Here is a 21,806-nt window from a genome sequence, read left to right as displayed (position 1 = left end):
TTGTTATGTACCTTCAAATAATAGCCAATGGAGAGGTAAATAAGTTCTTATTGAATAAATGCAATTGGTTTAATAGACAACGTCTTTAGAAACTGTGAGGGAGGGTGGTTCCTCACGGGTGCCCCTTCTGGGGATAAGTTTGGGAACCCTACGCTTGGAGGCTGCCCAGTTCCAGTCTTGATCCACGTCTCTCTCCAGGCTCACATATTCTTCCTGCCCTTGTTTATCTCAGTGCTCGTCCATCTGAACTCACAGAACTGAGAGCTCCTCAGGGGGACAGAGAACAGGCCTGGTTCATTCCTGTCCCCGAGGGCTGGGCTAAGTAAGTAAATAAATCAAATGCCCGTCTGGAGCCCAAGTGGCCCTCAGGCCTGCAGGGATTGCCACCCAGTGACTGGGGCAGCGTTTGAGTGGGGCCGAAGCTATGCACAGGATCTTGTAGGGGGGTGCAGGGGGCCGCAGAGGCTCGAGCAGGGTTCCAGTTTGGGCTGTTTCGTGGCTGTATTGGTTTCCCAGGTCTGGCGTAACAAATCCCCACAAATGTGGTGGCTTAGAACAGCAGACATTTATTTTTGAAGTTCTGGCAGCCAGAAGTCTGAAATAAGGTGTCGGCAGGGCCACACTCCCTCTGAAGGCTGTTGGGGGGGACTCCTTCCTGCCTCTTCCAGCACCTGGGGGCGGTGGCAGCATCACTCCAGGCTCTGTCTCCATCTTCCCGGGATTTTCTTCTCTGTGTCTTTTCCTCTTGCGGCTATCTGATCTCCGTCTGCCTCCCTCTTATAAGGATACCTGTCATTGGATTCGGGACCCACCCTGATCCAGGATGATTTGTCAATCCCAGGTGATCCAAGATGATCTCATTTTGAGATCCTTAAATTAATTACATCTGCGAAGACCCTTTTTCTGAATAAGGTCATCTTCCAGGTTCTGAGGGTGAAGACTTGGACATATCTTTCTTGACTGCCCCCACTCAACTTACTACAGTGGCAGAGGGTAAATTCTTCACATAGCAGCAGCCAGAGAGAGATTTTAATAATTGGGTCATGAAACTCTTCTTTGTAAAACCCTCCAATAGTTTCCCATCCTTTTTAGAATGAAACCCAAATAAGTCCTAACCCTTGCCCCTGGCACCTCCTCAAACTCTCTCCTCTTCTTGCATTCCACTCCAGCCCAGTCCTCTAATATATTGAACTAGTTTCTACCTCAGGACCTTTGCACCAGCTGTCCCTTCTACCTGGACCACTCTTCTTGCAGATCTTCTCACCCTTTAGGTCTCAGATCAAATGTCACTTCCGCAGACAGGTCTTCTCTCACCACCCTTTCTAAAATAGCCCCGAGTCACTCTCTACCACAGACCTTGTTTCTTACATCGTCACACTCATCTTTGTCTAAAATTCCCCTGCTCAATTGTTTGCCAGCTTGCTTCCTTCTCCTGCCCCCCCCGTAATGTTCCATGAGGGCAAGGACCTCGACTTCTTGTTCGTGTCCCAAGCGCCTGGTATTTGGCCTGGTGGAGGGACCCAAGGTGCTGGCTCTTCCACCACTCTCTGAGGCTCAGCTTTCGTGGGGAGGGCTCTGCTAGCTCCTTGCCGAGGCCTGGAACCCCCCAGACGTGATGGTGGCGACTGGGCATCTTTCAGTGATGGCTGGTTAGAGAGTAAACAAAGTGTGTCGTGACAGCTGAAACCTTTTCCTGGCAGGCCTGCCCGAGGATGGCCCCACGCGGCTTCTCGGGCCTTCCCTTCATGGATTTGGCTAATGGAAGAAATCAATGACCCATTAAACTTTTAAAAATGTCCGAAAGCGTTGTCAGTGGAGAGGGATGGCTGTTTACCAAGGCTCCAACGGATAATCGACTCCTAAGCTAGCAGCATCAGCAAGTTTCCCGCTAAAATCTGGCCCGGGCTCTTTTCTGGGAGACGGCACGTGCTGAGGGCTGGGGATGCAGAGCGAGACCCAACTGTCCCTGATGAACGGTGGCTTCCTCGGGGAGGCCGCTCCTGACGCCTCCTGCTCCACAGAGCCCCATCCCTCGCTCCCTTCTCTTCTTAGCACTCAGCGGCTGTTCGAGGACACCCCTTCTCCTTCCTGGCACCACGTGGTGCTAGGTCATGTGTCTGTGTTCTGTGCTTATCTCCATCGCTAAACGTGAACTTCATGAAGAAAAGAGACAAGTTGATTTGCTTCAGTGCTGTCTTCCTCAAGCTACGGGTCATTCCCAGATGAGCCCAAGAGTCCTCGGAAGGTTCCAGAAAGCAAGTTGACAGCACTTCTTTCCACCTCGTGGACTCGGAGCTCCGGGGTCCTCAGGGTCACCCAGCTCCCTCTGTGCACCAGGGAGGACACAGGGCCGGGAAAGGAAGTGGCCCGTCCCTCTCAGATTCGCACACGCTCTCCTAACAGTTTGGGCGCCTTGACTGCTGGCTGATTTGGGGTCAGCCAAAGACCTTCCCTGGGATGGGTCACTCCCCGGGGGCCAGGCCCGGGCCCACAGCGCCGGAGACAGGATGCGCAGAGTTCGGCCGCTGGCCACTGGCAGCACTCAGCCCAGTGTTATCTCGTGTTTTACGTTTCCCAGCAGCCCTGCGAGCCTGCTGTTACCCACATTGCCGATGAGAACACGGCTGCTCAGAGAGGAGAGGGAGGTGAAATCCGGGAGCATCCAGATGCAGGATGCTGGCCTGGGCACAGCGGGCAGAAGCTCCTAAAGCCTGCGTCTGCTACTTGTTAGCTTTCAGGCCTCAGGCAAGTTGCTTAACCTCCTGGTGTCAGCCCAGATGGTTTCCAGTGAGAAAAACCCGACTGAAAGTGGCTTTCACAAAATGGGGAATTTGCTGCCTCATGAAACTGGGAAGTCCAAAGAGGGCTTGCTTCAGGCACAGCCGCATCCAGGGGCTCCAACAATGTCATCATAACTCTGTCTCTCTAGCTCGCTTATCTGCTTCCCCCTCTTTAGATTTATCTCAGGCAGGCTCACATCCTGCCAGCTCAGCAACCCTGATGGAAAGAGGGCTTCTTTTCCCTGGTGGTCCCAGCAGAAATCCTGGCCTTGAATCTCATTGGTCCAGTTGAGTCTCATTTGCCATCTCTCTGTCCAAGGGAAACATTGGCAAATGAAGAAACTGAGGCCCAGAGAGGTCAATTTCTTAACCAAGGTCACACAGCTATAAGTAGGGAAGTGGGATTTAGATATAGGCAGTTTGGTTTCAGCATCTTTACTCTCAGCCGTGATGCTACACAGTCTCTCCAAGAACTCCCATGAGCTCTGAATAAATAATAATAACAATGAAGAGATAATGATAGTGATCATAATTATTACTTACAACAACACGGTGAAGCCTGCACTATTATTATTCCCCATTTGAACTGAGGCACAGAAAGGTTAAATAACTTGCCCGTGGTCACACAGCTAAGAAATGGTGGAGCCAGAATTTGAACTCAGTTTAGCTTTAGATGCTGCTTCCGGTTCTGAAATTTGATCAAGATACATGAATTCTGCACTGTTTCAGAACTCACAGGAAGGTTAGCAGCCCAGAAGCTCCTCGCTCACGTCCTCACTGGGTTCTTCCCCAGCCTTAGGAAGCGTACCGCACCCTCCACCCCCAGAAAATATTCTAGACTTTACTCCAAGCCTTTAAAAATGGATACGTAAATCTAATCCAGAGCTGTCTGTCCCGCAGGGGTGACTGCCCAGTTGGGGGAGGAGACGGCGCTCGCGGGGAACTGGGGTCACGTGGGTTCTGAGAAAAGACGCTCAGAGGCATAGAGGAAGGTTCGAGGAGGGAAGTTAGACCCAGGGATGGAAACTAGACCTGGCCCCATGCTTTCCTCGCCGCAGGGTCTGGGAGGGTTCCGGAGGTCCCTGCAATGCCCTTCAGTTTAGAGGGTTGGAGGCGGGGGGGACACTGTTGTCACGCACGTGGTGGTTCTGGGCGCAGGTCCCGGCATCTGGCTGACCTGAGCTTGTGTGACCTTGGACAAGTTTCTCACCCTCTCTGATGCTCGCCTTCCCACCTTTCACGTGAAGGCAGGATGTGACAGGTGGACGAGAGAGTGTCGCAGCCGGGTCTCTAGTTCACGTGGCTGTTGTTATTAATATTGGGTAGGTCGCTGAGTGGAGAAAGCAGCCTGCCGAGTGCCTCCAGGCGTTTTCACAGCGTACACTGCAGCCGCTGCTTTGCAACTCCAGTGTTTGTCCTGCTGGCGGAGGTGAGCAGGGCCGGCTCTTGGGCACATGTGCAATCATCGCGGTGGCGCAGGGCCCCACGCTCAGCAACGCCTGCACCTGGCTTAGTGCTCTGCCACTGCTGTCTTGAAATTCTTAATATTTTTGAACGAGGGGCCCTGCATGTTCGTTTTGCACTGGGCCTCGCAAATCATGCAGCCGGTTCTGGAGGTGAGGTCCAGACTTTCAAGTTCTTGAAGTGGGTGAGGAGCAGTTGCTGTCTTTGGAGATGGAAATGGTCTTCCTCCTTTATTCTGGGAGGAGCCACTGCTCTTGGGGGAAGTTCTAAAAGTGACCTTATAAGTCCTAAAAATGACTGGATAAGTGACCTTATCCAAATACAAATTCCCCATATTGAGTTGTTCACTACTGTTTAGTAACAATAATTGTAACAGCTACATGTGTAGGGCGTTGACTGTGAGCCAGGCTCTGTGCTAAGCCAGCGCTTTACCTCCATTATCTCTCTAGATCTTCCCAACAACCCTGTGAGTTCTGTCATAGCCTCATTTCATAGATGAGGAAACAGAGTGGTTATGTAACTTGTCCACTGTCACACAGCACTGATGGCATAATGTCTATAAGTTGAGCATCTGTAGCAGGACAGTGGCCTTAGAGAAAAGAAATTAAGTTCTAAGCTTTAGCTAGAAGCGTTCCTGGTAGTCCTTGGAAGAGATGTGTGTCTTTTGGGTGAAGAATTTGCTCTGGTAGTTTTTGTATTTGGAGATAGAAATGGTGTTCCATTGGAGACCCAACTGTGCAGAGAGGGAGGGGCTGGCCTGAATGGTTCTTCCCCTTGTGTGGGAGGGAGACCCACAGAGAGGACCCACCCGTGGAGTGACCCAAAGCAGAGGCACCCAGACTTGCGGGGGGAGTGTGCTTACGACTCTCACACTGGCCTCCCCTGGGCCACGGGGACCCACACAGTGGACGGAGCTTTCCTCTGAAGAATGGATGTTCCCACTGCCTGTAGCTGGGGTAGGTGAGGAAGAGAGGGCGCTAAATTCTGAAGAGAAAGGGTTGGGAAGCCCCCCTCCGTGGGAGGTAGGCTGGCTCCCACAACGCGGCGGCAGGCTGGCGAGAAAGGAGCGTGACGACCAGCACGAGGGACAGCCCAATGCAGGCTCACGGGCTCCAGGCTGTTTACAACTTCATTTTGCATTTTCCTTTTCTGCATTGTAATTCCCACCTGTTATCGCCAAGGGCTCAGTAAACTTTCGTTCCCTGCTATGGGCTCGTCTTAGCTTTTGGGTAAGATAGTAATGTCCCCAATGTCAATTCTCCTCTTCTTTCGTAGAAATAGGATTATAGCCGTGCACGTGGCTTCCCAGCTAAAGGCTACATTTCCCAGCTTCCATTGCAGCTAGAGTTGCCGTGGACTAGATGCCGGCCAATCAGATGTGGGTGGAAGTGACGTGGTCTACTTCTCAATCATGCCTTCAAATGCCCAGGGGATTGGGCAGGGGGTGGGGGCAGTTCTTTCTTTCACCTTTTCCTCTATCCTGCTGCCTGGAATGGGACACAGTGGGCTCCAATTTGAACTGTGCAAACAAGGGCAACCTGGAAGGGATGGAAAAGAACAAGATAGAAGGAGCCTGGGACCTGGACCCCGTGGGCCTGCCCCGTCATCCCCAGACTGATCACACAAGGAATGTTAGACGAGAGGGACATAAGAAGGACTGATCTCAGCTGACGCGCACGTGTCCGTCATCCTGTTGCTTAGAGGCATCATTTTGATTGTCCAAAATTAGCTTCTGCCTTGTGTAAGCCACTGCTAGCTGGAGTCTCAGTTACAGTAATCAAACCTGTATTCTCATTAACCGGGCCATGTTTTGGGGGCTGTCAAGGGAGAGGGCTGGGTACCACCTCCAGGTCAAGATGGTGTTGGAGACAGGAGCAGCGTGTGCTGCCAGCAGTGAAGAGGCGGCAGACAAGGGCAGTAGGAGTCTGGAGACGCACGGCTCACTGCAGCTGCCCAGCAGCCACAAGGGTGGTCCATGGACACGTGGACATCCCTCCTTCTGAGTAACATCCTGCAGAAAGAACCTGACAAAGTCTGGTCTTCTTAGAGTCATGGGGCTCTATAATTAGTCAGATATTAAAGAGGAAGCTGGAAATTTTGGGGACAACTGGGGTCAGAAACAGTGCCCAGTGAGTGTTAATTCCCCTCTGAGGCCAATACTTTTGGTTATTCATCATATCCTTCCGCCTTCTTCTTGGCTCACCCGTTCTAATGGAGCCTGGGACAGTGAGCTGTCCCTTCTCGAAGTCACCTCTGCGGTTAGAGCTTGGCCGTGTGCCACGATTCCCGCCAAGGGGACGTGAAGCAGAGTCTGCCCAGGAGCTCCTGGGAAAGGCGTCCCCTCTTGTAAGAGACACCCGGGAGGAAACGTGCCCCGAGAGCACCTGGGTCCTTGGCAACATTGTTGAGCGTGGAACCGGCCCTGGAACCACCTAGCTCTGGATTTCTTCGTAAAGATCGTAAACATTTTTACTGTTGAAGCCACTTTGGGTTGGCTTTTTTGTTCCGTGCAGCCGAAGGCGTGCTGATACGCTGCCTTTGTCTTCAGCCTCTGCCTTCCTTCTTCCCCGCGGGTCTCAAATTCAGCCACGTTCCTTCCCCAGAACACCGGTTGCTTTGGAAGTCATGGTCTTCTGGAAAGCACCAGCATCAGCTTGTCACCACGGTCCTTCTCGTCTCTCCTTACTTCTTCATTTCGGGAGCGAGATCTCTATCTGGGTGGGGCGAAAGCAGAACTTCAGCCTTCGTGCACGCCTCTGTGGCAGCATGGACCCGTCTTCCTGTGTTGGCCTCAGCAATCCTCGTGTGAGTCTCTCAGCTGGCGAGGTGCCCCTCACAGGCGCGGGCTGTGTAGTACTCATCTTCGTTTATCCCCAGGGTAACTCGGGCCCTGGGCAAGAGGAGATGCTCCTTGAATGTTTGTTGAATGAATATATGAAAGGGTGAATCATCCAAACTTAATTTTATCACCTCCCTAAACAGAGCCCATTTCCCTCCCATGCCGTCCTACATTACTCTAGGACAAGACGCTGCTTGCTGAGAGATAGACCCGGGAAGAAGTCAATCCAGTTCTCAGTTCCAAAGCAGCTTCTAATCCTTCTCTCCTTGCATTGCTCTTAATCCACCCGCGGTCAGCCTCCGCTCCCATTGAGCGCTGAGTTAGCTCTGACCCAGGTCTTCTCAAAAAAAAAAAAAAAAAAAGAAAGAAAGGAAGAAAGAAGGAAGGAGAGAAGAAGGAAAGTGTGTTTGTAGGTAAATCATTTCAAGAAACATGGAAGAACTACGGAGAGAAGCAATTCAAAGTGGGCATTACCTCCGCTCAGAGCTGGAACTTCTGGCATTGGCAGTGGGACATTTTTATGTCTCGCAATTCTTTTCCTAATCACAAAAGGAATACACAATTAATGAAGAAATCTTGAAAAGTGCCCATGAAAACGAGAAGTCATGCTCTTCTGTCCTGCCCGCTCCCAACGGGCACTGTTTCGGTTTGGTGTGCGCGTTTTCCCGTTTCTTTAGCTCCCGCTGCCTCTTCAGCTCTGTCTCCATCTCTGCCTGTGCCTCAGCCCCTCTCCTGCCTTCCGCTCCGTCTGTCTCCCTCTCCCCAGGTCCCTGTCTCTTTCTGTCTCTATCAAACAAGTATGTCCAAGTTCTTCGCCCTTCAGAGGGGTCATCCAGTAAGCAGTCAGCGCAGCCTAATTCCCATCGTCCGAAGCCGCTGGCAATGGAGGCCCCCCCCACCGCCCCGCGACAGTATTTTCTGAGAAACCCGAGTGCCTTGTCCCGGCCCCCTGGCCCTCACTCTCTCCTCTGGCTCTGCCTTGCTGCTGTGGTCCACTCTCCAGCTTCCCTTCCTCTGCACGTAGCACTTAGGAATGCTTTCGGCTGCGAGTAACAGTCCGACAGTCAGCAGCGTAAGCAGATCAGAGGTCACTTACCCTACAGAACAAGAGGTCTGGGGACGGGCATTCACCCGTCCTGCTGCCCGCACCCCCTCAGCCCCCCGTGTCCGGCCGCAGCTCTCTGGCTGAGAGCTTTCTCCGGCCACAGAGTGGGCTGGGCTCACCCTGGGGCTTGGCCGGGAGCGCTGGGGGGCCGTGACTTCAGAAGCAGCCCTCCACCGAGCACACGCGGAGGCTGCCGGGTGAGCAGCTCGGCTCCTTGCTCCTCAGGCTGGCCACCTCAGAGGCGTGCGCTTCACGGTCTCCCAGAGGTCCCCAAGGGGAGTGAGCCCCTCTTGCCCAAGTGACAACCTGCTCATGGACGCCCCTCCCTTTCCCTGTGTCACTCCCCACCTGAACGGGTGCTTCCTGAGACTGCCTCCCAACTGGGGGCCTTGTACTCGCACTCTCGTCTCAGAGTTGGCTTCCGAAGGACCTCGGCCTGAGGCTGCAGACTTCTGGCCTTTCCTTCTCTCTAACCGAAAGGCTTCGCATAGAAGCGTCTTCTTCGACTGGCTATGACTCCACAGTAGCGCGTCCCAACTGCTAGTCCTCAAGACGTCAAAAAGATGCCGATTGCAACTGGGGGGCCCCTATTGCACCTGCTTTGCAGCAGGGGCTTTACATACAGAATAAGGCGATGCTAGGGGCCTCCGGCCCTCTGAGTCACTCAGTCCAGGTTCAGAGGTCGCCCAGCAGCTGGGGAGAGCCACTTCAGCAGATCGGCACCCCACGCCCACCCCGTCCCCCAGCTCCAACCCCCTAGAGCCAGAGTCAGGCCTGAATGGGGAATGGAGGGGGGGGGGGGGTGTGGAAGAATTTTGAATCAAATCTGAGACTGAAGTTTTTTCAAGTAAATTTTTATTGACCTACAGCTGATATTCAGAAAAATGTACATGTCCTTAAGTAAATAGCTTAAAGAATTTCCACAAACTGGACATACTCACGTAACCAGCATCCAGATCAAGGTACAGAGCTCCAGCAGCCGCCCAGAAAGACACCTTGTACCCCTTCTCGTCATTTGCCCTCCTCAAGGACTACCACCGTCCTGATGGCTGACAGCCTGGATTCGTTTCGCCTGTCTCTGACCTTCACGTGAGCGGGGTCAAGCACTGGTGCTCTCATGGCAGCCTTCTTGGGTCAACACCGTGACCGTGAGATCCACCCGTGTTGGTGGAGTCGTGACTCACTTGTTGAGACTGACATTTTAATCTGAGGAGCTCTGAGTCTTCAGAGCTGAAAGGAGACAGTCTGACAAATTACGGAATCAGAGAGAGGTAGGTCGAGGCAGCATGTCTGGGCACATTCCTGAACTTCCTGTTTCTCTGTTTCTATGGAACCGGGGAGAACATAGATTTCTCCCTCATCAGGTCCCTGTGATGAGCCGGTGAGTCCAAGGGCGAGGTGTTCAGAGCGGCGCCTGGCGCACGGGGAGCGCTCTGCGGGAGCCCTGCTACCAATCCCTCCACTACTTGGGTGTTTTTATATCACCCAGAGGGAAAAGGAGGTTTCAACGATGAGTATTTGATAGTAGTTATTATAAAAATAAAATAATTTCGAGGTTACACCTCGGCGAGTTAAGACATCTCGCTAAACCGGTGAGACGTGTGTCATCTCAAGAAGCACATCAGCCCTGAGGGGTTACTAGATGCTCATTTGACAGAACAGGCCACTGAGGCGCCGAGGGAGAAGAGCTCCCTGGGGTCCCAGAGCGAGTTGGCGGCGCCTCGCCCCTCGGGCCTCGGAATCCTGCTCTCCTCTTCGCCCTTTCACCTGCTGCTCATCTCCTGCTGGGTCCAGCGTCCTCAGCTCCACTGGGGCGACCGCCCCGGGCTGCCGCTGGCATGACCCCTCCATGCCGTGCTGCCTTTAGAACTTACTGGAATGTTTGCTGTGTTGATTTTCCCGTCGACCTGTCCCCCTGAGGCTCAGTCTTTCTTGTGGGTCTCAGGAGCAGCACGTCGTGAAATGCCAGGTGAGTCAGTCGTACTGAGCAAACAGGTTCGAAGGTAGCCCATGGTAGTGGTATGATGGCTGGGGGATGTTGGGGTTTTTTGGCTGAAATTAGTCAACTGAGGGACAGTCATGCACCACATAGTGACATTTCAGGCAACAATGGACCACATATACAATGGCGGTCTCATAAGATTAGTCCTATGTAGTTTGAGCGTGTGGTAGGCTAGACCATCTAGGTTCCTGTGAGTTCACTCTATGGTGTTCGCATGATGATGAAATCACCTGAGGACGCATTTCTGAGAACATGTCCCAGTCGTTAAGTGACATGTGCCTGTGACAGAATCCTCTCACTGCAAATCACAAAATCAGTTCTGGCCACCAGGAACAGAGGAAGAATTTGTGAGAAGGAAGCAAGACACTATAGAAATGGAGACAGAAAGCTCCAGAAGCAAGTTTGGAAAGGACCGCAAACAGGATGCCCTGGGGAATCTGGGTTGCATGAACTGGTTACTGTTGTCCTCAGCCCTGATGAGGTGTCCCTTAGGATGCTTCGGTTGCTAGTAACAGAAAACTCAACTCAAACTGGCTTAGCAGTGAGGGAGCTGGGAGGTGGGGCAGCTCCCAGGTGCATTGACTCAGAGGTTCAAGAATGTCTTTGAGAACCCAGATTTTCTCTCTTTCTTCCCTCTGTCATCCACATGTTGGCTTCATCTAAAAGCAGGGTCCCTCAGTGGCTGCCAGCTGTAATCAGGCTACAAAATCATTAACATCCAGTGGGGAAGAAAGAGAGAAAGTGACTTTCCCTGGCTCTCTGCTAAGGCCAAGGAAGTGTTACTGCCAGAAGCTCCCAGAAAATCTATCCTGGCATCTCCTTGGCCAAACTGGCTTGGGCCTGTTCACCCCTGAACCAGTCATCAGCAGAGGCACCGAGAGGATTTTGGCCTTCAGAGGACATTGGCAATGTTGGAACACTTTTCTAGGTATCACAATTAGACGGGTGTGAATGGCATCTCAGGTGTGGAAGTCAGGGATGCTGCTGAATATCCCACAATGCCCAGGAGAGCTCCTCCCCCATTCATACTCTACAGACAATTATCTGTTGCAGAAGGTCGGCCGTGCAGAGGCGGGCAGCCCTGGCTTGGACTGATCAGCCCTCCTTGCACCTGGGGGACAGCTGTGAGGAGTCACCCACAGTGTCCACTGCAAACTGTTTTTCAGAAATTTTTGTCACTCTGTTCAAGATTCAAGTTTCAGAGAGGGTTTGTTTGGCTTGGCCTGGGTCCCTTGCCCACTCACAGGCTAAGAGAGTGCAAGGCCCCGTGGTTGACCAGTAGTTCCCCTCCGGGAAGCTTGGGATCCTGGCACGGGAAGTGGGAAGGGCTGTTAAACAAGCAAAACCATACAGAAAAGCCCACCTCAACTTCTCTAAGAAGGTTAAGCTCTTGGTGCTGCCAGAGGGGACAAGTTTCACGTCTTAACTGAAAACCCACAAAACTGTGACGCACTTCCTCAGTGATGCTCCCGCCAAAGAATAAGAGGGAGGTATCCCAGAGTGACGCAGGGGGGCGGGGGGCAGGCGTCCTCTGGGGTGGCGTGGGGAGAGGCGGGCAGAGGAAGAGGGAGGGACGCCTTAGCTGGACTTGGAAGATGACTGTCATCAATTCCTTCCCTTCAGATGTGGCGTCAACTCTTCCACCTCCTTGAATCTGGCCTGGCCTTGACCTTGTGTCTGTTTTGACCAACAGAACATGGTGGAAGGGATGCTCCCCCAGTTCTGGGCTTCCTGCCTTGTGTAGCCCTGAGCCGCCATGAAAAGAATTCCCGGCTACTCCAGTGGACGAGCACTGAGGCGCCATCTTGGGCACCTAGGCCAAGTCAAGATGATGTCAACCCTGCGGCCCACGGCCTGCAACTGCCTCAGACCCCAAGTGAGAACCGCACAGCTGAGCCCACCGAACCCACAGAACTGGGATTGACAACAAGAGATTGTTGTTTTTAAGCCACTAAGTTCTGAGGTGGTTTGTCATGCATCACCTGATAGCCAGAATAATATATAAATATAATATACGTATATAATTACTTCTATTTTCATATTTACTATTTTAATTAAAGTATTGTTATTATAAAAGTAATATAAAAGTGCTGTAAAAAATGGAGAAATGTAACACCACCCTGGTCACACGGATTTAACCCCAATCACAGTCACTATTAGCATTTCGGGGTGTATTCTCCCAGATTTCTTTCCTATGGAAGCTTTTCATACAGCAGTTCAAGAGCATCTTTTTTTTCCCTTTACCATTATGTCATCATCGTTATTCTGCGTTGCCACAGCAAACTACACTAATAATTCTATTAATAGCCACTTAAAGTAGACAGAATAATAGTCCCCACAAAGATGTCTATACCCTCATCCTTTGAATTTATAAATATGGTACTTTAGGCGACAAGAGGGACTTTGCGGGTGTGATTAGGGTAAGGATCTTGAGGTGGGGAGATGAACCTGGACCATCCAGTAAGCCCAGTGTAACCACAAGGGTCCTCGTAAGAGAGAGGCGGGAGGGTCAAAGTCAGGGAAGGTGATGCGAGTAAGGAAGCAGGGCCAGAGAGGGAGCAGATGATGCCACGCAGTTGGCTTTGAAGATGGAGGATGTGACATGAGCCAAGCAATTCGGCCTCTAGAAGCTGGAAAACAGGGAGCAGATTGTCCCCTAGAGCCTCTGAGAGGGATGCAGGTCTGCTGAAACCCGGATTCTAGCTTCGTAAGACCCACTTCTGGACTTGTGACCTCCAGAACTGTAAGGTAATGACTTCGCGTTGCTTTAAGCCGCTGAGTTTGTGATAATTTTTGGGAGCGGCCATAGGAAACTAACGGGTCAGCTGACTGAGCATTTTACACACTGTCTCTTACTCATCCTCACAACCCGCCTGTGAGGCAGGTCCCGTTACCATCTCCACTTTAGAAATGAGGAAGCTGGTGCTCAGAGGGATGAAGGGACTTCCTCAGGACATGGGCTGGCCCCGCCCTTTATGGCTCCGCTTACAAATACCAATAGTATAGGGTTTATCTGGACTCGTGTGAACATACAGACGTCAGTCGAGGCCTCTGTTGTGGCGCCATCTTTTTTAAGTTGTTTGTTCCATTGTTAGCGTTGTGCCTTCTCGGAAGTCCCCACCAGCCATAAGCTGAAAACCGCAGTTTTGAAATCGAAAGGGGGCATTGACTCACTGGCTTGTATCATTATTGGCACCAAAGTGTCTCATTTAAAACAATGAAATCCCAATTCACTTTGGGGTTTGGACAGGCCACACGTGACTTTGAAAGTCTGCCTGAATCTTAACTGCGTGTCAGGCTCCCGCACTGGAGACCGGGTTACAATGACACATTGAAGGGAGACCTACAGAGCGTCTGAAATAGAATCGAGACGCAGCGCGTCCGCAATCTGAAGATGATGCAGTTTGAACAAAAAGGATTCTTTTTTGCCAGCTGAGTTTCTGCCTCTTTCGGCAAGGTTGGTCCACCCGTGAGCCAAGCTCGCAGAGCCAGGGCTGAGGGCCAGCAGGGTGCCCCGACTGCGCTTGCCTTGACCTGTTGGGAACAATCCTTTTTAACGTGCTGGAAAACAGTCATTCCTCACACCCAACACCAAACGTCTACGTTTCTCTAATGTTCTCCCAGCTGCTCACAGGTCCGTGTGGTGGGAAGGGTCCCAGGCTCTCACTCGCTGTTACACAGGTCCCCTCTGGGGTCAAGATTCGCTTCAGAGTTCTCACCAAGCTTGATTCCCCCCAAATGTGCAGCTGGTAGCGCTACTGTCGAGTCCTCCGAAATATTGTTTTTCACTCTTTTTTAAGACATAATGCACCTACAGTAAGATTTACCCTTCTTAGTGTCCAGTTTTGTAAGATTGAACATCTTATGATGCACAAAACAGTCTCCACGACAGAAAAACCCAGCCCAAAGTGTGTCAACAGGGCTGAGCTGAGACCCCTGCATCACAGCTGCGGTCAAGGAATGGCCCTTGGTTGGCGGCCTTGCTCGCGCATCTCACTTCCCCATTGTGAGATCCACGCCCCCCTTGCCTCTCCTGTGTGCAGATAGTTGTGTAATGTCTCTTTTCCCTGCTCTAATATGAACTCTAAGGGGCAAGGATTTTGTCTGTCATATTCTCTATGTGTTGCATACAGTAGGTGCTTAATAAGTGTGTTGACTGAATGAAAGTGCCAATGAAAACCATCTTTCGTAAAGCACCTTTTAAATTTGAGGACACCAGCAGACTTCTCTTAACTTCTGTCTTGATACCTCTCTAAACATGTTTTGGGGAAAAAATAGATGTATGAGAAAGACAGAGAGAGAGAGAGAGAGAGAGAGAGAGAGGGAGGACATCATCTTTGTAGAGGAAACCTGAGCTGGAAGTCCAGCACTGCCACTCAACAATTACCACCTAACCCAGAGCAAGTCACATACGCTCTCTGAAGCCCTGTTTTCTCATCTGTAAAACAGGAATCATAGGGGCCAGGCCAGCCCAGTGGCGCAGCAGTTAAGTTCGCATGTTCTGCTTCGGCGGCCTGGGGTTCGCCGGTTCAGACCCCGAGTGCAGACCTACGCACTGCTCATCAAGCCATGCTGTCTGTGGCAGGTGTCCCACATATAAAGTAGAGGAAGATGTGCATGGATATTAGCTCAGGGCTAGTCTTCCTCAGCAAAAAGAGGAGGATTGGTGACAGATGTTAGCTCAGGGCTAATCTTCCTCAAAAACAAAACAAAACAAAACAGGAATTATAAAAACAAGATTAAATGTGCTAATGGATATCAAATGCCCCGTAGTTTGTAAATGTTACTTTTGTACTTTCTTCCCCTTTTCCTCCTTCTCTTGAGTTTCCTGGTCAGCATCGGTGCCACTGTCGGCCCCTTCGGCCCATCCCAGAGGACGGCCTGCGGCTGGTGGACAGCTCTACACGTGCGTGTGGTTTCCGACCTCCAGCATCTGCATCGCTGTCCAGCACCTGCGTGCTCTGTGTGCGCGTAGCAGGTCACGAGGGAAGTGCCTGGGGGCTGGTGGCCCTACGCAGAACCTTCAACCATCGAGAGACCGGGGTTGTGCGTAAATGTCCCAGCTTCCTCACCACTTCGGGGGACAATACTGAAGTGTACACCACACCATCGCCCAGAGGTGCCCACTGGCACCGAGCCCCAGGTGCCCACAAAGGTAACCAGCTCAAGGACTCCCCCTTTCTTGGTGGTCCTCCCTCCCCAAGCTCGCTTTCCCACTCGTTCTCCCTGGGATCGTCTCCCACCTAGACGGCTCACCCCTGGGGAGTACCGGTCGCCATCTGTGCCCCTCGGGTTTTCCATTTGCCCAGCTTCATCCAACTTCTGGGGGCCGGCACCTACCTCCTTCTGCATGAGTTTGGGCTTTTTCCTGGCTGATGGAGTCAAGCAGGCTAGAGGCGCTGGAGAATTCATGCTCCCTCCCTTCTGCCCAGCAGCTGTCAACCATCGCACAAGGAGGCTGAGTACAAACACCCCAGCCCTCTGGTCCATCAAGCAGGGTCCCTCTGAGAGGCGTGCTCCACACCGGGTGGCTCCAGCTGCCCACAGTAGTAACCGTCCTGATAACTTGCTTGATTTTGTTGTCCTCCCTTTGCTGGCTCACTTTCCTCTTCCCTACTGGTATGTCATTCGCCTTCCTAATAAATTATTCGTCCTCGAATCTTTGTCTCAGGGCCCACCTCTGGAGAAACCCAAACTAAGGTACGAGCTCTGCCTTTGGGGGTTTCCAAACTGAGATAGCAACTAGCTGCAAGGGTAAACAGTCCTGTTTTAGAACTCCCCAAAAGAACAGAGTGGCACATGCTGTCCTTCCAGTAAACAGCGCGCCTGTAATAATGCAGACGACTCCTCTCGCTGGGCAGAAGCATCTCTCCCATGGCATTAACAAGCCACCCCCCCACTCCACCCTTTGGTACATAACTGCCCCCTTTACTTCAAATGAACTCCTTTGCTGTGTTTCACAGGAAATTACCGAAACACAGAGGACACCGTCGGTAGCTTTGGAAATGTCCTTTCCGTCTCCAGCCGGGGGCGTCTCTTGCTGCGATTTGTTGAGTTACTTTCTGGGGATAGTCACGCGTGTTGAACGTTGGCAGGAAGAGCTAGCCGGGCTCAATACTTTCATTTGCCAAAAAGAAATTGTGCAGAGCGGCTGATGAGAAATCCCACAGCAACTCCCCTCCAGGGCCCCCGATGCTTTATGTTATTTTCTAAATTTTCTTTCTTTTCATCCCATGAGTTTGAAGGATGCTGGCTAATTCAGGGGCCTCCTGCATCGATTGCATGCTCTTCTGTGCCAGGCACCCTGCCTTTCCGTGGGAACCATGTGGGAACTTTCCGTAAGTTCTTTCTGGCCAGGGTGTTCCTGTGACACCCTAGCCCAACAACAAGCAAGGGACTTAGCACCAGCCAATCAGAGCAGCCAAAGCACAACGGCCACCATGACTGGTTCAGGGAAGGGCATGTGGTACAAGTTGGTCCAATCAGAGTTCATCTCAGGATTTGTGTGGTGGCTACTAGGAAGCAGGTTGCTGCATCCCTTGTGAGCTTGGCGTGGCCGGGATGCTGACGGGGAGCTTGGCTTACCAAACATCTCAGTTCCAGGGGGGTTTTAGACGTTGAGTTTCTTCTCACCAAACACTGCTCCCTACTGTATGCTGTTCAATCTCCCTGGAGAGCAGAGTCCTTAACAGTATTTTTGAGCAGAGTCTAACTTTCCAGTCACTGATGCTTGTTTTAAAAAGCTCGGCCTAAAATAGTTCCAAAATCTGTTCTAAATAGTTCTAAAATCTGTTTTAAATCTTGTATTGGTCAGGATATCAGTGCAGCTGCTGTCATAAAAGCGAAAATAACTATCTTGAACAAAATAAAAGTTTAATCTTCTCCATGGAACAGCCCAAGGGTTCGTGTCCAGTGGGCCATGGTGGTTCCATGTCATCTGGGATTCAGACTCTGGCTGTCTTGTTGCTTGACGTCCTCAACAGGTGGCTTCCACTTTCTGGTCTAAAAGGGCTGCTTTAGCTCCTGCCATCGTATCCATATTCCTTCCTGCAAGTGGAAACAGGAAAAGGGGAGGGAGAAGTCACCTCTGTTCCTCCCAGTGGCACGACCCAGAAGCTGACAGTCACAGCAGGGGATGCAAGCTCTGGTCCCCAGCCCCCTCCTCCTGCAGCCTTCTCCACGCTGCTCTGTGACCTATGTGGACAGCAGCAAAGGGCTCTCTTGCCCTCTGGCTCCTGATTGGATTTAATCAATGAGAGACAGTGGCGGGAGTTAAGAGGAAGGGAGCAGAGCAGGTCTGGGTACTTATTCCTGCAGCCCTCCTTCCATCTGTGCCCCTTCAGGCCTATGGTGATAACGCCTCCGCTAGGACTATCTAGGGGTCCGAATGCCCCGTTACTGCCTGGTGGTGATGACACTCCCTCTGGCACTAGCCCTGGGGTGTTGCAGCATCTGTGGGTCCCCTAAATGCCACCTTATAAATAGTCCTCAGCAATAATCCATCGATGAAACGCCCCCCACTGGGACCCTGGCTGATATGAGTCCTCTTAACAGTCCTGGGCGATGGGTGCCTTTATCGTCATCTCTATTTTGTAGATGTGAAACTGAGGACCAGAGAGGTTAAGCGCACTGCTAAAGTCACAGAGCTAGTAAATGGCAGCACCAGTGTCTGAACCAAGGCAGTCTGGCTTCAGAAACCACGTTCTTCACCACCGCACGGGTCTTGGCTTCTCAGAAACGTGAGGAGAGAAGGACCATGCAGTGGATTAGCCCCCAGTCATCATTAACTGCCGAGGGCCTCAGCGCCCCATCTTTTTGGTGAGGGGGTTGGACCAGTCCAGGAGTTGCAAACCCGAGTGCCTGCAGGGGCCACGAAGTGACATAAATGGGGGAAGTGGGCTGGGTCACTGCCGCAAAAAAATATGCCTTCTCCTTTTCTCTTTAAACATGTGGCCCTCTTCGTCTGTCTTTCCTTTCCCCACTAGCACAGAGAACAAAGCACAGAGACACAGTATTTAAACTGTGCTTCTGACTGGCTGACAGTAGCAAAGACTCGGCTCCAGTGGCTTAAACAAATTAGAGATTTATTTCTTCCACGTAGAACCAGGCTGGAGGTCAGCATTCCCAGGGGCAGGTGTCATGATGTTGTTCAGGATTCTGTTTCCTTTCCTCTCTAGCGCAGAACTTCCCTCCTCAAGGTCACAAAATGGCTACTTGAGCTCCAGTCATCATTTTTGCATTGCAGGGAATATGAAGGAAAATGGCAGGGCACCAAAGGGCTTTCTCGGAAGCCCCAGCACCAAGTTCTACTTACAATGCGTTGGCCACTCAACCTCAGCACCAGAGACGTTTTGGACTGAATAATTCTTTGCCGTGGGAGGGCGTCTTGTGCACTGTAGGCTGTTTAGCAGCATCCCCGTCTCTACCCACTAGGTGTCAGTAGTGCTCCCTCTCCCCAGTTGTGACAACCAAAACCAGTCTCCAGACGTTGCCAGAGGTCCTCTGGGGACAAAACTGCCCCTGACTGAGAAACACAGAGGCACTCTCAGGTTTAAGAGAAGCTGGGAAACGTGACTTTTGTATATTGCCACCCCAAATAGCGTAGAAGTTTCTATTAGTAAGAAAGAAGTGGAGGTTGGACACTTGGATGGCAAAAAGCAGTCTTTGCTTCAAGAGAACTTGTTCGCTTTCCTCTTGTTTCTACTGAGAGAAACAATGACTTGAGAGGATGATAAACAGTCTTCGTGTCGGGAGTAATAGGGAATGGTGGGGACTGTGGCAAACTGAGAGCAAAGGCCCATTTAAAGGGGAGGCTTTCCAGCCCTGCTGCCAGAAGCAGGTATGGGAGCAGAGTCGCTGGAGCTTCTGTTTTTTCAAGAAAAGCTGGAAATCCGGATTTTTATATGCAATCTCCCTTTTTTTTTTTTTTGAGGAAGATTAGCCCTGAGCTAACATCTGCTGCCAATCCTCCTCTTTTTGCTGAGGAAGACTGGCCTTGAGCTAACATCCATGCCCATCTTCCTCTACTTTATATGTGGGACGCCTACCATAGCATGGCTTGACAAGCGGTGCCATGTCCGCACCCGGGGTCTGAACCCCGGGCTGCCGAAGAGGAACATGCTCACTTAACTGCTGCGCCACCGGGCCAGCCCCCAACCTCCCGTTTTTAAATATTGGCAACTAGTTCAATTTTTATAAAGATTTTTATGAGTGGTATTTGACCTACAGAATGCTAGTTTGCAGTGACTGGTATATATACGTATTTTCAAATTTTATTATGGAAAATTTCAAACATATGCAAAAATAGAATTGTATAATTAACTCCTGGGCAACCACCTTCAACAATCATCCACATTTTGCCGAGATACTTTTTATTCATTCCGCTCAACTTATTCTTTCTTCGCTGGAGTAGTTTACAGCAAATTACAGGACTCTTGTTATTTCACTAGTAAATACACGATAATCGCTATTTTAAAAAACGAAATCACTAAGCTCGTATCACGTCCCCCAAAGTTAACAACAGGATCTTAACACGGAACAGGCGATTCTAAGGGGCCCCCAGCCCTGCCGTCCTCAACTCCCTCAGCTCGAGCTTCTGCTCCACCCCAATCGCCCCCCTCCGGTCCTCTGTCCTCCTGTCACACCTGCGTCTGTCACAGACAGACACACAGAAGCACAGACACACAGATACACAGACACACACACAAGCACAGAGACAGACACAGAAATAAACAAAGACAGAAACACCCACAGACCAACTCACCAAACACCACACACACAGACACACATACGCAGACAGACAGATACACACGGAAACACCCACACGGACACACACGTACGCAGACAGACAGACACACACGGAAACACACACATGGACACTCACACAGAAACACACACATGCTGACACAGACAGACACACACACACGCAGACACACACACATGCAGACACACATGCACTCCTCAATCACCTCTCCGGGAATCAAGCCCACGTCCACATGCAGTGCCGCGAGCCCTTCTTCCCCGGGCTGGACTCGGCGCCTCCCGTTCCCTCCCCGGCCGCCATCTCCTCGGGCTGACTCAGTTTTGCTCCTGAACTGGTGCACTCACCCAGCCCTTCATTTTCTCGTGTGCAAAACAGGGAGAACAATTGCAGCTCTCCTCCGACAGCGATGCGGGGAGGAGCGTCACTGGAGAGTCGCACACTCCTTGTGCAAGTGTTAAAGTGCTTAATAACGACCGTGCAACAGCGGCGACGACGGGCGATGACAGCCGGCAGAAGCTGGAGTCGACAGAGGCCGGGAGGGGCTCTGGCGTCTGAGTCCTCGGGTTCCAGACCGGGATGGCACTGCCGCCCCGAAGCCTCACCCTTGCCCTCTGTTGATGCCTGAAGACGTTTTGGGGGCCTGGCAAGAGAAGAGGGTCAAAATCCAGATTCCCAGCTCAAGCCATTAAGGGAGAAAGATACCTTGCAGCTCGGTTCCTAAATTAGAAGATGATTTCCGAGCGTTTAAACACCTCGCTTTCTCTCTGTCCCATCTACCCCGCTGCACACACAGCTCGGCCCGGGCGGGGCTCGGCTCGGAGGAGGCTGGGCTCGCCTGCAGGAGCTGCACAAACAGGCCTGGCTCCCGCCGTGACCTGCGGGGACGCGCCCCAAACACCCAGGGCACAGATGCCGCTTCGGAGGTTCAGCTTGCAGGCCGCCTGTGGCCCCACACGATGTCATCTCACTGAGTTTGCTGGTACAGACCTTGCCTCGCTTTTGGTCCTTCCCGGAAACTTGGTTTCTCTTGGGGTCACTTGAGTAAAATGTGAATCTGCCTCATTTCTTCTGGCCTTTTCAGGAGAACCAAACTTTCTTGATGTTTAAAAACAGATTTTTAAAAAATCCCTTGCTTGGGGCCAGCCTGGTGGCGCAGCGGTTAAGTTTGCACCTTTGCTTTGGCAGCCCTGGGTTTGCCCATTCGGATCCCAGGTGCGAACATGGTACCGCTTAGCAAGCCATGCTGTGGCAGGCGTCCCACATATAAAGCAGAGGGAGGGGCACGGATGTTAGCTCAGGGCCAGTCTTTCTCAGCAAAAAAAAAAAAAAAAAATTCCTTGCTGTTTCTTTCCTATTAATGACTAGAGAGGACGGCAGCTGAGTGCTTGAGATAAAAACTTAAGATGCCAGCTTTGAAAACCCAGTTCTTCCTGAGATGACACAAATTTATCATTCCCAAGGGCAGCTTCTGGCCCAGAGTCAATGGAAAATGAGGAATGTTTGTTTCCTGTTGTTCTGCTTTTCAAATACCTATTGGAGGCTGGCACACTTTGAAGATCATTTCACCTGCAAAATAGTCTAAAGTTGAGAAGCAGCCATTTTTATTTCTGCAAAGTGGGCAAGATAATAAAGTAGCAATTACGGTGACGATGTCGTGACAGTAGCGTAAGAGCTGCCACTGACGGGAGCACTAGCTGTGTGCGAGGGATGTGCCTGAGCTTGTCGGTGGCGTTATCTCGTCTCATCTTCCTCCCAGCCCTGCGAAGCAGGTGCAGCTATTATCCCGATGCGGGGATCTCCACCTCTTCCAGGAAGCCCTCCATGAGGCCCGCCCCAGGCCCTGGCCCCAGGCC

The 21,806-nt window shown here is 51.6% G+C and overlaps 1 long non-coding RNA gene across 2 annotated transcripts; it reads right to left on the bottom strand.

Annotated features, from left to right (window-relative positions):
• Nucleotides 1-545: 545 nt before the first annotated feature.
• LOC138920029 (uncharacterized) lies at nt 546-20,762 on the bottom strand. Of its 2 annotated transcripts, XR_011430627.1 has the most exons (4): nt 20,298-20,699; nt 15,531-17,237; nt 7,558-7,622; nt 546-7,134 (listed from the first exon to the last, which is right to left on the bottom strand). It is a non-coding gene; the product is annotated as an uncharacterized lncRNA (long non-coding RNA). The 2 variants fall into 2 exon arrangements; XR_011430626.1 differs by lacking the exons at nt 546-7,134; nt 7,558-7,622 and having other exon boundaries at nt 12,224-17,237; nt 20,298-20,762.
• Nucleotides 20,763-21,806: the final 1,044 nt, after the last annotated feature.

Source organism: Equus caballus, chromosome 22, assembly GCF_041296265.1.
Source record: "Equus caballus isolate H_3958 breed thoroughbred chromosome 22, TB-T2T, whole genome shotgun sequence".
In the NCBI taxonomy this organism is placed as follows: Eukaryota; Metazoa; Chordata; class Mammalia; order Perissodactyla; family Equidae; genus Equus; species Equus caballus.
This window is presented reverse-complemented; position numbering and strand designations above follow the sequence as displayed.